General features: G+C 34.0%; 1 pseudogene; it reads right to left on the bottom strand.

Moving 5' to 3' along the window:
* Positions 1 to 2,882: 2,882 nt before the first annotated feature.
* LOC113435637 (nicotinamide phosphoribosyltransferase pseudogene) lies at positions 2,883 to 8,868 on the bottom strand (annotated as a pseudogene).
* Positions 8,869 to 17,443: the final 8,575 nt, after the last annotated feature.

Below are 17,443 nucleotides of genomic sequence, written 5' to 3' on the forward strand. Positions count from 1 at the left end.
ATAAAGTAGGGGACAAAACCCTTACTGCCCACCATGAAAGCTGGAATGCCCACTAGTGGGTGGTAGGGACCGGGTTGACTACCACTGCAGTAAAGGATCTTTGTGACATAGGCTGGGAACAAAAAAAGAAAGAAAAGAAAAGAAACTAAGACAATATTTGATTACAATTTTATAATTAATGAGCATACGTTACCAGGAAAGAGGAGAGATTATTTAGCTGGCCTTCAATGGGCAATCAAAAAGAGATTTCAGTAACATATAAGTCCCAAAATAACATTCAAGGTAAGGCACTTAGAAGGCTTTAAATATAGGTTACCAAGAGTCAGAGGTGTAGAACTTAAACCTAAATAATTGAATAGAGTAGAGGAAAAATTGGAAAATAAAGGGAACTGGAAGTATAACTGTCTTGAATTTACATAGAGAAATCATAATACAGTGCTCAGCAGGATCCTTTCACAGATCAGTCCAGATAAAATGCTTGGGGAGAATGAAAGAGGGAGAATCTGACTAGATGCAATAGATAGAGTACCACAATTGAAACTGAGCTGCCCCAGAAAGCTTTAGAATGCAAATGAGAAAGTACAGTAAGAGAAAGAGTATTTAATGGGACAATATATGTTATTTTCTTGCATTAGAAGCAGCACTTTCCAATTCCTTTCTACCTAGAATTCTCAAGGGATGCTAGGATATGTTGTCTGTATGCTTAGCATTTTTACCATGATCATTATTTTACAGTAGGCCTACCATATGTTCTCAGATTTCAATCATCTTAACAACAGAAGTCCCACAAAAAGAATCTCGACTCAATAGATTCTTCCTTTCGAACATATTCTTGGAATCAATTCTTGGAATTGATTTTGCTTTTGATTAGTAGTCTATCTCCTAAGGATGAGTGCTCTATGACAAATGTTATTTTACCAGTTTAGCAATCGGCTAGAGCTTAGTTCACTTTTTTTTCCATTATGACCTTGTCTCTGTGTCAGCCTTAAGGATGAATTCATTTATGTCTTGACAAGATCATTGCTTTATTACATTGGACAACAAAACACTGAGAAGAAGGAAAAGGAAATGGAGTATTCTGAAAAATGGTTGGCTGAACTTTGAATCAGGAGCAATATGTACTGTAAGATCTTATCCCACTTGTTACTTTTAACCTATCAGTACAAGTTACAGTACACAGATTAATGAATCTTAATGGATTGTGTTTGAAACAAGACAGATTTATCATTACCCAAGTCATCCAGGTAATTATAATCAGACCTGTGGGCATTATCTTTGTACCTTTCACTTTTGCAAGCCAATCTTTTCTTCGGAGATTAAATATCTGAATAAATAGGCATGTTTTACTGTTAGACTGACCTTGATCACATTCCTAATTTGCTAATGAAAATGGATATATTTGGTTTTGCTAGATATATTTTCCAATCCAACCATAATGCTGAAAACTTGCCTCTTTTGAAACATTATGGTACTTTTATTGTTCTACTGCCAAAAGTATTCACAGAAAAAGAATTGGGAAGAAATGGTTTAACAAATCAACATGCTTTGTACTATTATTGTGAGTGGGCTCTTTTTTTTGACAAAACAGGTAACAAATGAAGGGATCTTTGATTTGATTATTGATCCTTGAGTTATTTAGATGATTATAATTTATTTCCATAAAATATTTTTCTTTCTTTTTATTTCCCCTTTTGCTCCTTTTAATTTATATGATATATATTGGGTCAATTTAAGCTAATTGGCTTGTGATATACAGCATAAATAATGTTGATAACTATTGATTTTTTTCCTTTTATTTAAGTTTTCTGCATTTAATTAAAAATGAAAACTAATGCATAATTTTAAAGTACAGTGTAGTACCAAGAGCTTACTCAATATATTTCTATACTAAAACCTAGGCTACTCCCATTTTTCCTTGAAAGTCAGTGTTCATAAAATCATGTAAAGTTGGAAATACATAATTATTAAAACTTAAATGCATAATCTTATTTTATAAAAATGTATTAAATATAAGCATAAAATGATGATACTTTATGCATCTACCTTCCTAGCTATCTACCAAACATCTCTGTCATTGAGATCCTTACCAAACTGTCACGAGAGGTCAAGGACCGCTAAAAACACATTGGCCATGTTTTCAGCTATAAATATTTTACTGATTTAAGACTGGCCAAAATAAACAATTAAAAAAATAGAGCACTGATGTCCATAAATTAATAATTTGGCTAGAATGTGGCAATCACACAGGTAAATCATTATTGGTTGATAATTGTTGTACATATGTGAGCAAGACACGAAACTTTAGTGCAGTGTCATGGACAGTTCACTCATCTTCACTAATCTTGGGATTTTCTCCTTATCAAACGAATATGCCTTTCATCTGGTAGTGAGATGGATGGCAAACAAATTTAATAAATAAATAAATAAAAATTATGACTCCGTTCTGAAACATGGTATGAAGGAAATTCTGCTATATGCTTCTAGAGCCCCTCATCTTATTCTAGGGTAACAAAGTCTCTATTTGGAGTTCTATGTAAAGACTAATTTCATTTAGGATTAGTTAAGGCTCTTTTAAGAGATTTCTCCTAAGGCCATTGGCCATAAAAGGGTTTTAGTCCGCTAGTCGTAGCCAACTTTAGGAGGCAGTGCACATCTCTGTTTCTTTAAGCGATTGAGCCAGTGGAGTCCATTGAGTGAGTGAAGATGTTGCCATGGTCATGTAGCTAGCTTGACTTCATACTGCAGTGTGAAGCATATGGTGAAACACTGCTAGGTTGGCATGAACTGACACGAGTGATGGGAGCTCACTTCATCACACGGTGATAGGACTCAAACCGCTGGACATTCTCTGACATCATTAAGTCACTGAGCCATTGCACCTCTCATTGCACAGAACTGACTTTGAAACAGCAGCTCAAGAGATCTCTGGTTAATTTCTGCAATAAAGCTCCCCCTGACTGAAAAACAATGTTTTCAATGCTCCATTTCTGTTATTTCATTCCCTTCATTGTTTCTTGCAATTATACCATCTCTTTGAATAATTCTGAGCTGAGAATGTAACACTTTATAAACTTTTTCATTTTCTATAACATGGGACTTCTTTCCTAAGATATTTAAACCCTTCAGCAATGTTAAGAGGTTTTCCTGAACCTGACTGAATACTGAATAGACCTTCTGCTCTTTTTATACAGTTCAATTAAGTGTCTTAAAACTTCATCACATATTTTTTACAAGCGTTTTAAATACCATAACTGTCACTGACCTCAGATACAGACACTGAAGAAAATATGTCAAATATGTTTGTAAATACCCTTCTCATGGTCTTTTCCCTAGCTGTTATGTGTTCTGCAGGGGACAGAGTAGCCTGGAATAGAATATTTTGTTCCACAGCATTCCTTAATTAAAACAATTCCTGCAATCGTATCAATTCCTTTGATGTTAATTAATTGTGTAAAAGTTCCTATTCCTGCAGTTTGTTGTGAAATGACTCCTCTGTATAACTCAAGTCGCGGTCTATACAATACTTCAATCATTCTAAACTCCCTAAGGATTCTTGCAGGTATTTTGCCAATTTCTTCTTTTCTTCTCTTAGAGTCTGTAGCTACTGTGATTGGATGTCATGATGCAACAAGAATAGCCTCAATCAAGTGTGTAGGCCAGTAACAGTGTAGATCAATGTACTTAATAGTGAAAAGCATATTTGCTCTTACAATGACAAACTCCCCAGGAACAGTGTTTAATTTTATAGGAAGACCCATCATACTTCTCAAGAATATAGTTCAATTCTGCTTCATTCAAGAAATCATCTTGAAAGTGTTGTTTACTTTGATCTGTGACTACTTTGTTGTTTCGCTTTGGTTACCACATTTTCTTTTAAATATTTAAGTGTGTACTGCACAGTAGTGGGATTCAAAAAATTTTACTACTGGTTCTTTGGGTGTGGCTTGGTGGGTGTGACAGGGGAAAGATACTGTAAAATCATAGGTGGTATTTGCTGGTTCTCCAAACTACTCAAAATTTCCTCTACCAGTTTTCCAAAACTGGTCAGAACCTGCTGAATACCACCTCTGGTACTGCATCCCATTAAGAAAGGTCTTTATATTTTCCTTTCCTTTATTTGGAGTTTTCCATCCTCTATTCACAACATTCAAAATAGCAAGAAACTCTGCATATTAGGTAGATTGTGTTTATCACATGTCACCCAAGATATTGAATTTGACCACAAGTGTTGCATTTTTCATGCTGCCAGGATCTTGGGTAGATACAAGGACATTGGCGAGGATGAAGGCTATCATTTCTGATTGCATTTCATGGCAACATGCTTGGATTCAATACTCATGAGTTTTTATGTTGAAAAAGAATGGAATTGAGTTTTTAAAAATTTTATTCACTTTGTATCCACATGGGTTGATATGCCACTGTTCTCTTGACTATGGAGATGCTTAGGATCCAGGTGCTTTTTCAAAAGGCAACTGGACTTTGTTTTTCCTCGAAGGTGTTTTGATTCTCATCCAAGAACTGAAGAAGTTTCTGGGATGAGAAGCAAATGTCCTCAAGGAAAAAGAAAATCCAGTTAGCTTTTTAAAAAGCATATTTGGGACCACTATTCTCTTATTGGTCAAAAATGCCCTAGTGACCAACAGGGCAGCTTAGAATATTGTTACATTTTGGACTGCTTTGGAAGTTAGTTAAGAAATTTCATCTGGGAATGAAAAGATATCATCTACATTTATGGGTGACTGGAAGTCTTTTACAGATCTTTTATGTAAAAACAAACAAAAATGAATTTATGATTTATGGTTTTTATAATTAGATAGGATCAATTATAGAAAGTAGATTTATATGTAAGTTTAGGAAGGTTAAAATATATTTGTATTTGTAACTATACCAGAACTTATATCTTTGTAAATTTGTTCTTTTCTTTCTCTTTAATTTTCTTGAAATTTCATTTTCTATTTGATTTCTTTCTTTCTTTCTTTCTTACTTAGTTGGTATTAGTTTTAATACAGATTATATATAAAAATTGATCAGGTAAAAAACCAAAGACACCAAAGTATTGGCAGGGCTGAGGAGGAAGAAACATACTAGATACCTACACAATCTGACTTCCGTATAAATATTTGGGTTTTAGCTTTCAAACTTTCAACGGCATGGGACCAACTTAGGTGTAGTTTTGAAATCAAGAATTATAAGTGTTTCCATTTCTGAGAAATACTTGATTGAAAGAACAAGAAGAAAGGCCTTCTATCCTGTGTGCGTGTGTGTATGTGTGTGTGTATGTCAAAAATTTCAAGACAGTGGGTGGCTGTAACTGCACACTTTAAATACCACCCCAGCTTTGTAGGCAGTTGTAAAATGGACTTACCTTAAGCTTAATATTTAATACTAAATTTTCCTTTGTATCAGTTGTTGTTGATAAATAAGAAACAAGAAAAAGGAAAGAAAAAATAACGGAAGAAAAAAAAGCTTCTTGAAAGTATATGTATGTTTGTTTTATAACTTTTTTCTCCCTTATACCTTCATCCAATATTTATAAATACTGCGACACCCACATCCTTACAAACCACATGTAAATGTTTATATTTGCCTTGGTGCAAGATACATACATAAATGCATACACATACATACATACATACATACATACATACATACATACATACTTTCTTTGAGTGAGTATATTCCATTGGCATTTCTATTATAAACTTTTAAGAAACCTCGGAAGATATGTTTTCTCAAGGCATTTTCTTGATTCCATCTTTTACATTTTTACATATTAGTATTGTTGAAATGGAATATATTTTAGCATGCAAAGATTATCTTAATGTTTACTTCCTAACTGTCTTCCTATATTGAGCTGTATCTTGTATCTTCCTTTTAAAGAAATATTTTCATTTCTTTAAGGTCAGAAGCCACTTTAATAAAAAGAAAATCTAATAATCCAAATGATTATTAGAAAAGAGCAGAAGACAATTTTGATGATAAAAGACTATCCAGAGGCTTAATATCTTAAAATTTTAAGATGTCTAATTGAATTTCTAAATATATGCAGAGCATAAGTATTCCGGACTATTGTAGTTCTGGATTTCCTGTACAACAATTACATTCCAGGTATTTAATGCTCAGTATTTTTCAACATTGTGTTTATATTGCACATTGTAATATACAGTGTATATATATACTGTAATGATTGACTGATGTGCTGAAAGTTGTCATATAATCATGATAATCCACTTAATTATTTTCTACACAGATATTTAGTAAGGAATGATACTCATGCCTGAATTAACGACATGTTTCTTACATTGTTTTTCAAGTTTCTTTTCAAGTTTCTCTGGAGATTTATACTGCTATGCAGAACAATTTCAGGCCTGTCCATCTATTTTTCCCAAAATCATCAGCAGTGAAATTGCACCATTTTCCTTCCATTCAGCAAAAGATACTTGATTGGTTTTAGAATTAGTTATATTCAGTTATTTAATAGGACTTAATATTTGTAAGTAACTATTATCCCACTAATCAGCTACCTGGATATGGAATGCCAAGATCAAACAACAAGAGTAAGTGGATGATCACTTTACCAGGCAGTAATCAAGAAAATCAATTAATGCATATGAAAGATTTGTAAAAAAAAAAAAAGGAAAAAGAAAAAATTAATATGCTTCACAGAGGAATGGGGAAAACTGGAAGAATTAAAGGATTGGTCAAAAGAAAATTGGGAGAAAACCCGGAAATATGAGGGAAAATTGATTATCTCAAAGTGACTGTTCCTCAAAAGGACCAGAGATGTATTGAATCTTAGATCTATCAAGTCAATTTCCAGCCTACGTCTGTTCTTTCTGGAAATGTTTTGAGAAGCAACCTTTTTAGTTACAATATATGGTATATATGGCATATATGGCATATATGGCATATATATGTATATGTATATGTATATATGTATATGTATGTATGAATCTTACGCGGGAGAAAACCCGAACAACCAAAGATCCACATATATATATATATATATATATATATATATATATATATCATTCTGCTTTGCTCAGGTATTTTCCCACGTCATAGTAGCTGTGCTTTTAAAGTTGTAGCGACGTTTCAGCAGAATCTCATCTGCCATCATCAGGCTTCTGTATAGTGTTCATCTGTGAGTTAGGCTTTTATAGTGGTTTCAGATTTAAATTTGAGGCAGCCTATTGCTGTGCCAGAATGGTTTTGTCTTCACCCTGATTGGTTGGGAGTCTTGGTCTGTGTTTATTGGTCTTGTAGTTCGCTGTGTTCTGCATGGTATGACATGCCACGAAGTATACATAATCTATATAGTAAAGGAGTCATATGGCAAATAATTGTAATAGATAAAATAGTGAACAACTCCCTTTTCTCTTAAAACCAAGCCTATGAAAAACTTGACCAAAGATAGACCTGATCTTTTAATTTATTAATTATATGACACCTTCTGCTTAATCTCAAAGCAAATCAACCCTGACTGTTCTTTGGAAGGACAGATACTGAAGCTGAAGCTCAAATACTTTAGCCACTTAATGAGAAGAGGGGAGAAGAGTTGACAAAGATTGAAGGCAAAAAGAGAAAGGAGTGGCAGACAGTGGTTAGATAGTGTCATTGATACAATAAACATGAATTTTGACAAACTCTGGGATACAGTGGAGAGAAAAGGGGACTCTGGGGTGCTATGATCCTTGGGGTTGCAAAAAGTCAGACATGACTTTGTGGCTGAACAAGAAAATCTTCTACAGTGGCCTTTAATTTAAAACGAGAAAAAAATAAAGGAAAAAATAAACAAGAAACGGACTATACCTAATAGTATTTTTATCTTATCTGTTCTTTGATTAAAGACCAAATCTGATTATCATTTAATGTGAAAAAGGATTTATAGAGTCTATTGTATGATTACTAAATTAATAATTAATGTTTCCAGTTCTAATATATAAAGTTGTTCATACACCCACACACCCACACGTTATTTTTGGTATGAATGCATTTTCATTGCACAAATTATATTTCTACTTGACCAATGAAGATTGAAAAATTGTTTAAGTGGCAATCATAACATTAGGCTCTTATTCAGAGACCATACATATAGTCATATCTGTACAACGATGCCATGAGATCTGATCAGTTCTAGCTAAAGCTTGTTTTTTAACACACAATGATCAAGAATGATCTGTAGCACCCCATTTTTTTCAAAAGATTTTTGCCAAAATAAATAACCCATGGGATCATTTGACTCAGATTTATTATCATTTAAATGAAAGGAACTGAGACACCAATTTATTCACAGTGTGATCTGTTATTCCCAAAGTACATTTTCTGTAAAATTGTAAAAAGTATTCAAATTTTATATTATCCAATTTCTCTGGACTTTTCTTAAAATGTGTGAACATACTATAGGCATCAATGAGAATAGTACCAGAAGGAGAAAAAGATGAAATATGCTCCATAACATCAGGACACAAAAATGAAAAGTAAGTGTATCAAAAATCAAGATGCAAATTCAGAAAGGAAAAGTGTGTATCATAATGTACATGCCATCATTTATGTAATTCAAATTTGCTAAGGACACCTATACAATTGAAGATGAGATCTGACAAACATGGACCATCAGCAAGTAAATATGTCATTCATTTAATTGAGCACATTAAAGTTAACGGTCAATATTTGATCACATTTTTATCAATTTCAAACTTTTATCCTGCCCTTCACAATAACCAGATGAAACCATGCTCTCTTTTTGGAAAACATTGTGCTAATTATTAAAAAATTGAACAGGTCTACCTTTCCTTTGTTCTTATTCACTGTACAGCTTGAATATTTTAGAGAGAATGTGTGCATACACACAGGTATATACCTCATGATTCAGGAAGGGATCTTATTTACAAAAGCATTTGTGTCACATCAGTCATTCCACCTTTAAGCAGCTTATAGGCAGCAAAATACAATAATATAATTCCCCCCAAATGCCATGATAACAGTGAAGTAATTATAAAACCATTGCAGTTAATACTAGATTGTATGGAAAGAACTGAATTTTTAACAGTTTCAGAGGACAAAAAGCTTAATTGGGTTAAAAGGTGGAGAATAAGTAGACTAGTTATTGAGCAAAAGAAAAGAAATGTTGAGGGGCTATTTAACACTGAGTGTGATTAAGCATGAAAAGAAAAAAAAATCATCTAATCTAAAGCATTAGTAGGTATTATTTATTGAGCAAAATTTATTTGAGCAAAATAGTGCAGCCTTTTTTGCCAAGAGTTAGACAGAGCTTCTGTCAAGAGGCTGTAAGTGAAAGTACAAGTCCTCAACTTACAACAGTTTGTTTAGTGCTGTTCAAAGTTACAACGGTACTAAAAAAGGAACTTATCACCATTGTTCACACTTATGAATGTTGCAGCATCCCCATAGTCATGTGATCAAAATTCAGATTCTTGGCAGGTGGTTCATATTTATGATGGTTGTGGTGTCCCGTGGTCATGTGATCAACTTTTGCAATCTTTTGACAAGCAAAATCACCAGAGAAGTTAGATTCACTTAACAACCGGATTTCTAACTGCAATGATTCTTTTAACAACTGTAGCAAGAAAAGTTGCAAAATGAGGCAAAACACATTTAACAAATGTCTCTCTTAGCAACAGAAATTTTGGGCTCCGTTGTGGTTGTAATTTGAGGACAACCGTACTTAAATTTCACAAACAAACAACAAACTGATTACTGAATGAAAAGAGGCTAGTGGAAAATATATATATGAGAGAAAGGCTTTAAATTTTGCTTCTGCTTCTGTAAGCAACAAATAGAAGTTCAAATAATTAAGAATCAAACTTACTGGTTACAATTGATAGGTAATATAGCAATTCTAATTATGTAAAACATTTCCTGTTAAGGGCTATATGAATCCATTTGTCAAGAAAGTTCAAGCTAAATTGAAGTGAAATTTATTGAGAATAAGATATCTGACAATTGGAATGGCTTCTGGAATGTTTGTTGTTCTTACATGTTACAGTATATTTAGATTAATTTTAGGTTAAGGCATTTGCTTCATGTATCACATTTGTATAATTGTCTGGTAAAAGTCTAAAAACTATCACTTTTATTTCATCATTTGCTTTTAGAAATAGATTGTTTCCATGTATAAATACGGTAGTTGTTCTTCCCACTTCAACGTTATCCGAATGATACATAATGACACCAGAAAAAGGGAGGGTTTGACCAATGACCCTTTCTACCTGTAATTGAAACTTGGCATCCTCTAAAACTGAGTCAGCACACAAGATAATCCAATTAAAGTCATGTCCAGTTGACAAAACTGCCTGTTTATTGAGCAATCAGAAAGCACTCATAACTCACTAGGACCATTTTACTGTCTTTTATCTGTGAATGACAGCTTGCTAAATAAGATCATCATGGGATTGCTTTTATAATTTGCCCTGCAAATGAAGTTTTCAGCTCAACAGCATCTTTTCACAGCTCAATATTTCTGCTCAGACTGACAGCAATTATTCTTTTGGCTGGATTTAAGGCATTAGTACCTATTGCTAAGTTTACATATGTCTACAGCATGATAGTATTTATTTGGATGTAGATTATGTAAAGCAGTGCAGACATGGAATGAAAGAAGCCTAAGGATAGGCAAAATACATATAATGAATTAATTTTTAATATTAAGGATGAAAAAACAGCCTTCTGTTACCTTATTACTTACATTATTACTTAAATATTTAAACATTTACATAGTAAAAAAAATGATTCTATCAGAAATGTTCTCTTCAGCATATGCTTACACAGAGCTGTGACATTTCCAGATGCTTAGAAATTCTATATTGATAGCTAATGAGTTTTGATACTATGCTAATCTGGAGTTTATCATTCTAGATGTTACAGAAGAGTCTTCATATTGACAAGTTCTGATCAGAATTTTGGTTATTTTATTTTTGAAGCTTATTGAACAAATTGATTGTTTGGATCTTTATCCATCCATAGGACAGAGGTGTTAGTTTAAATACTTGAAATGGCTGATATTTTTTTGTTCAAAGTTACATCTTTCATAATTCTCCATTATACAAAATAACACATGTAGTTCAAGATATGGGAACAAGTCAGCAGGGAGACTGGAAATAATTGTGGAAATGGGGGCTGGTGGTATTGGCAGAAAATTGCTGAGGAGATCAGGGTGAGTAGGCTGGTAGGAAAATGCTGGGAAAATCTTAGGGACGATCCAATAGGAAGAGCAGCAGTAACGGAAAGATAGTGCAAAGACCAACAGAAAGATGCTGTAAATATGAGAGTGATGCTTCTGAATGGAAAATTGCTTAATTTAGATAACACTCTGCCACAATTATTCCAAAATATGCTTTATGGATTTGTAAGGAATAATGTCAATAATTAATTCCATTTGATTTAGAGAGGCAAAGAAAATGGTGGATTATATTTACAGAAAGTACATTATCAGAATTGTTGGCATTTTTCAGTTTTAAAAGATTACAATGTGAATAGATGGATAAACTATGTTAGATGTTTCACACAATGCTGCAATTTCACTCTTGTTATATTGTGCTATGGAAAAAAATATGCACAAAATATTTCTTCCACTCTTTAAAAAAATATTTATTTTTTAACTGTAATTCAAGAAGTATTTAAAAATCTAACTAACTTAAGCATTTGTTTTTATGCTTTACGATTTCCTATTACAAATTAATGAAGAGATTGTAAAGTAGCTTTAGTTGTTAACTTCTAGAATGTTATTTGCCTAATTCAATAATTTAGAATACTGAATAAATTTTAAGGCTTAAAATCTTTAGTGCTTGATTCCCCCCCACCCCCATGGAGCCATGGATATTAAGAAATGGTGCTTTTGACAGCAAGCAAACCCCCAACAATTACTAGATGCTTTAAAAATTGTGTAGTGCAGTGTAGTGCAGTGCATGCCTACATAGAAAATTCACTGAATTTAGGATGTTCTACTTTTATATTATATGTTCTACTTCCAAGTAAATGTGTGTCTCAAATTGTAGCATTAAGGATCAGCTTGATATGACAGCAACAAATTAATATATTTGAACAGTGAAAGAGGAAAATATCAATATAGGGGACAGAATGCAGTTCTGAATTGGTTCACATCCATGTTATCTAAAACCTGCTGAATACAACAGTTTTAACCTGAAGGAACTCAATAGAAAATTTGAAGCATTATACTTTGTAGTGAAGTGCAAGGGAATGCTACATTAAAAAAAGAAATCTTGAGGTAAAAGATGCAAGAAAATATTAAACAATTATATACACATAGGGATTTGAGTAGCAGGCTCTTAATTATAAATTCCCCATGCTAGCAAAAGAATATTAGGATCATTCAGTGCAGATGATGCTACTTGGAAAAAGTAGCAGTAGATACCGTAGCTTCCGCCTTTTAGAACCAACCATCAATGTACTGTAAACAAGCAGTCAGAAAATGAGTGTGCATTGTGATTTAGTGACAGAAATATACACATTTCACATATCAAGTACAGAAGGGTTGAGTTCCATTGTAATATCACCAAGCATGTAGTGATTTTGATGCATTCAGCTGCAGATGTCTGTTCTTTTTAATATTATTATTAAGTCTTAAACTTATTAACATGGTTTCCTTAATTTTAAAGTCTTTGAAAACTCTTTCCAAGAACAAGCACCAAGTGCTTATTTTGATTGCATATTCTTTTTTAAACCAACTGTTAAAAGTTTAAAATTTTTGATATAACGGAAGCCTCATCAATATCCACTTTTCTAAAAACTTATGCTCCAGCTTCACTTAATTTATAATCAGAATTCCCTCCCCCCCTCCCTTCCTTCCTCCCTCCCTCCCTTCCTTCCTCCCTCCCTTCCTTTTTTTCTGTTGTGTGCTGGATGTATACTGCTATTCAAATGCTGGTTTTTAATTTTTGCAATTAACATTTGTTGTTAACTTATCTTTGGGCAGAGGGCTTTTACTTGGATCATAAAGAAATTTAAAAATTTACAAGATTAGCAATGTTAGTGAGTGGTTTTAAGGTTGTCTCTGTCTTAAAACCAGAAATGCTAAAGTCTTCTTCTTTTCCCCTTGCTCGCCTTTCTTACTTGGATTTCTATAACCTTGTCCTTAAATAATGCCACAGGAAGGTTCTGCTTTTTTCACCAAAGATGCAATATGCTGGACTTGGTGGTTAAAATTGGTTTTCTATTCAGGAACCTTGAGGCTGAAGTTAGAGCTCAGCCTGCTTAATATTGAAGTTGTCATGGGAATATTAGAAATTGTTTTAGAAAGAGCAGACTATTAGTCTGCTTGGCTCAGAATCGGTGGTGACTTTTCAGAAATTCAGTCACTGATATTTCCTAAGTCAGCATAGAGAGGTAAAGAACTGAACTTGAGATTTTTTGTATATAAAACCTGAGCCTCGCCATTTCCTCTTCATGTCAGCTTTGGCACCCTTTGTTACCTTTTAAAGAAATACAACCCAAAGTTTACTGTTGGTTCTATTGGTGCATCACCAATCATTTCAATCTCATTCTTATATGTTTTCTTTGAGAGAGAAAGCACTCCTGTAACAATGAACGTTAAAATTTCAGGATTTAACCCCAGGCTTTGTGTTTTATCTATCCTCAACTCATTCGCTTACTGTACTTGCAATTTTGCTTGTCTTTAAGTGCTGTGTCTGTGAAAACTCTTTTAATGTGAATGGCAGTCATGCCAGCAGAAGAGTCTAATGATCAAACAGCAGTTTAGCTAACTAAGAGGATCTATAATTACAACTAGGTTACTGGAAGGTCAAATACAAAGCTACATGTTTCTGTATCTTAAGAAATATGCCTTATGCTTATATATAATTATATTACTAGTTACCCTAAAGCTTTTTGCTTCCTGTTTTCCCTCAATTTATTATCACATTTCCCTCCTTGCTATAATTGTACAGTATTTTCTAGTATCTCAGTATTCACCAAGACTTCTATTTCTGGTTCTCATGTCTTCTATAATGTAGTGTTTTGTCCACTGCACAGTTTAAAGAAACCATGAATTGCATTTTTTTTTGCTGAAACCATTTATATTTTGCTGACATGAGCACCATGTTTTGAACTGAGCTAAATGTGAACTGAGTTGATAATGGTTGGGAAAATAATTATAGTTGGCCTTGGATGTACTATGTTCTTCTGTTGTTTTTATTTTCACTTGATCAGCTTGAGGTCCTTTTCTTTTAACCCTAAAGTGGCTGACTGGAATCACAATTTGCAAGTTGGGTATATTGAACTCTGTAAACTAAAGCCTGGTATCTGTATTTTGGATCCTTGTCTGTCTTGATTCTTAAGTTTGCTAGGTAGTTTCTGGATTTAGATTTCGGGACTCTGTAGGTTTAATGAGGCAGAGAAGATCATTCACTCCTATTTATATTTATCTAGTAGAACTGTTCCAAATTTAAATGAAAACAAATTAGAATAAATTATTAGCTCATGCTCATATTACTTAAATTAGAATAAATAATCAAATAATCTATAGTATCATAATTCCAATGCATAGTTTATTATAGTGCTAAGCCATCAGCTATATTAACCCAAACTAACCAAACTGCCTTACAGTTTAGCCCAGGGGTCTTCAAACATGACAGCTTTAAGACTTGTGGACTTCAACTCCCAGAATCCCTCCTCCAGTCATGTTAGCTCAGGAATTCTGGGAGTTGAAGTCCACAAGTCTTAAACTTGCCAAGTTTGAAGACCCTTGGTTTAGCCTAACGTGGGTACTCATCCAATGAAGGATGGATTTCTCTGAATAAATATTCATTCTGCATGTTGTTCCTTTTTAGCACTCTGCATCCTTTGCTTTTGCTTTCAAATAAAAGCATCCTATATTAAGTATTTGAGGAAATTTGGGACTTGATTCCTATTTTGCATCCTTCCTTACCCTGAGCCACATTTTCAGCACTTGGAGGATATAAAGAACTAAAAATTTTAAAACAGGTAAAGGAATTCCTGTGGATTTTATTCTGCTAGTTGTTGCTGACTGTAAGGGAGTGGTGCTTATCTCCATATCGAGGTCATTGAGTCAGCACTGTCTGAAGACATTTCTGCAGTCATGTGGGCAGTATGACATCACTGAGGGCTGCTACTGTCTCACCGAAGTGGTACCTATTTATTTACTTGCATTTGCATGCTTTTGAACTGCTAGGTAGGCAGGAGCTAGGGCAGGGATGGGAGCTCACCCTTGTCATGTAATTCTCAGTTTCAAACCTGGGTTGCTGACTTTCCAGCTGACAAGCCCAGCATCTGAGGCATCATGCCACCCCCTATAAAGAACAAAGCAGGTTTCTATTTGAATCATCTCCTGCAGGTTTATAAACAAGGAGCAGAAACAGCAACTGTCAGTTGGGAAGACTGTTGCATACTAGAAGAATACACTGACAAGTGATATACTGTTTTATACTTCAAGACAATCCATTTCTTTGATCATTGCTGTTGAAAGGTTTCAATTTCTGGACAGTGCTCTCAGTTACTGTGAATAAATTGAACATCAAATAAAAACCTTTCACCTTCTATTCAGAAACCTGACATATCAGGAAGAAACCTTGATGTGAATGTTTTTTTTTAACATGGCAAGAGTTTTATGAAGCCCACGCATAAGGAGTATGCTCTTTCTATTTATAGGAGCCATGAACTTAAATTGAAAGAAATCTTTCTGGAGGCTCTCAAGTTACTTTCAATTCATTTCAATCTCTGCTCATTTTAATTTATTCAACAAATCCAAAGTTGAGCTGAGACTGTTACCAGACATAGGTGAAATGATAAATAAATATGATGTGCGCTCTAAAAAGCCTTGTATAAAATTGGAATTTCTAGACAGACAAGCATAAGTTATTTACTGTAAGCTTCTTGCATGGGTAATCATACTTCAGCCCCTACACCCGTTTATTTTCATAGGATTTTGATGTTGTAGATCTGATCCTCCAAAATAGAATACAGTGTTCCAAAGCAAGCATGTTGTTAAAATGGAGTTTCTCAGCTTTTGATGTTTAGAAGCAAAAATGTATTTGTGCCATTTACAAGATCAGGAATTTCAGATAGTTGTAGTCAAAAGCAACAGTCTTCCACAGGTGTTCACGAACTCTGATCAACCCCTTTTGCCCATGTAGGGAGTGATTACATGTTTACAAGTGAATTCTGCATTATATTTCTTCAGTGAAGTAGGAACAGCTGCCATTATGCTCTGTTTCCAGAACAAAACCAAAACATGAGAGGGCTGGAAGAGACAGTCGCAAAAGATGCAAAATGAAAATGTCTTTTATCTTTCAGCAGATTAGATGTATATTTAATGAAAGGAAATCAAGGAGATTAAAAAAAAACTCCAAACCTTTTGAAAATTGAACTGTATATTTAGAGAGATGGGGAGAGCAGAGCGCCATAAGTTTTATCCTAGACTTCCTACTTGTATTTAGGATTCATTGAGATTTATAATTGATGGAGAGCCATGACAGGAATACAGGAATGACAGGAATACGGTGTCTTTCCCCATTCTCCAAATAGTGTGAACAGCTGTTCTGCTGACTTTCTTAACAAGTAGCATTTTTGCCATTGTGAAGTCTTCTGTGGCCAAGGTTGAGGAGACAGGAGACTGATTACCTATTGGCTGAAATCCCAATTAATCTATTTGGATTGAAAGATTTGGGAATGAGTAATGTTGTAGTCATTTTTAAAAGTGTGTGAAAAAGCAGCCACCATCGAAGAAGAGGGCAAGAGTCGTGGTGTTAAGACTCTAATTTGGGGTTACCTTTAATGAAAAGGACCTTAAAAAGTCAAAAATAAATGCCACTTTAGCAGAAAATATAAGGTGGCAAATAGAAGGATTGTTTAAGACATGATTTCTGTGCTATTCTTTTGTGACTTGTTTTTGTTCTGTTTCTCTTGCAAAAACATTTGCAGTGATAATGTGGACAGTGAATTTCAGAGTGTTTATTTAGGATAATACATCTCACTTTGAAACATCAGCTCAGCATCCAATCAACCCTAAAAGCTTAAGAAAAGTCCCTGTTAGTTGGGTCCAAAAATCTATCTACTCATATGACACAGAGTTCAAGCTCAATCAATACGTAGTCTGTTTACTTAAGAGGTAAAATTTTTATTTAAATAATGAGTTTTTCGTGAGATTTTCATGAGTAGGAACATTTCGCTATTTGCTGCCCTGCAACTAAACCTGAATGACTTTTTGAAAACTGAGCTTGAAGAGTCATCTAAAACATTCCTTCTCAACCTTTGCAACTTTAAGAATCTCCCACAATCCCCCCAAACATATTAAAATTGCGAAGGGGAAGACATATTGCTGTGGAATGATATCTTTTCACCAACTTTTTGTTTATTGATCCTTGTCCTATGTGCACCACAAAATGCCTACTTGCAATACCAACTTGGTATTTGATCATTGTTTTAGTTGATCAAAAGTTGAGCAGCC

The sequence above is a fragment of the Pseudonaja textilis genome, chromosome 3 (genome assembly GCF_049901715.1).
Source record: "Pseudonaja textilis isolate UNSWEBS1 chromosome 3, rPseTex1.2, whole genome shotgun sequence".
In the NCBI taxonomy this organism is placed as follows: domain Eukaryota; kingdom Metazoa; phylum Chordata; class Lepidosauria; order Squamata; family Elapidae; genus Pseudonaja; species Pseudonaja textilis.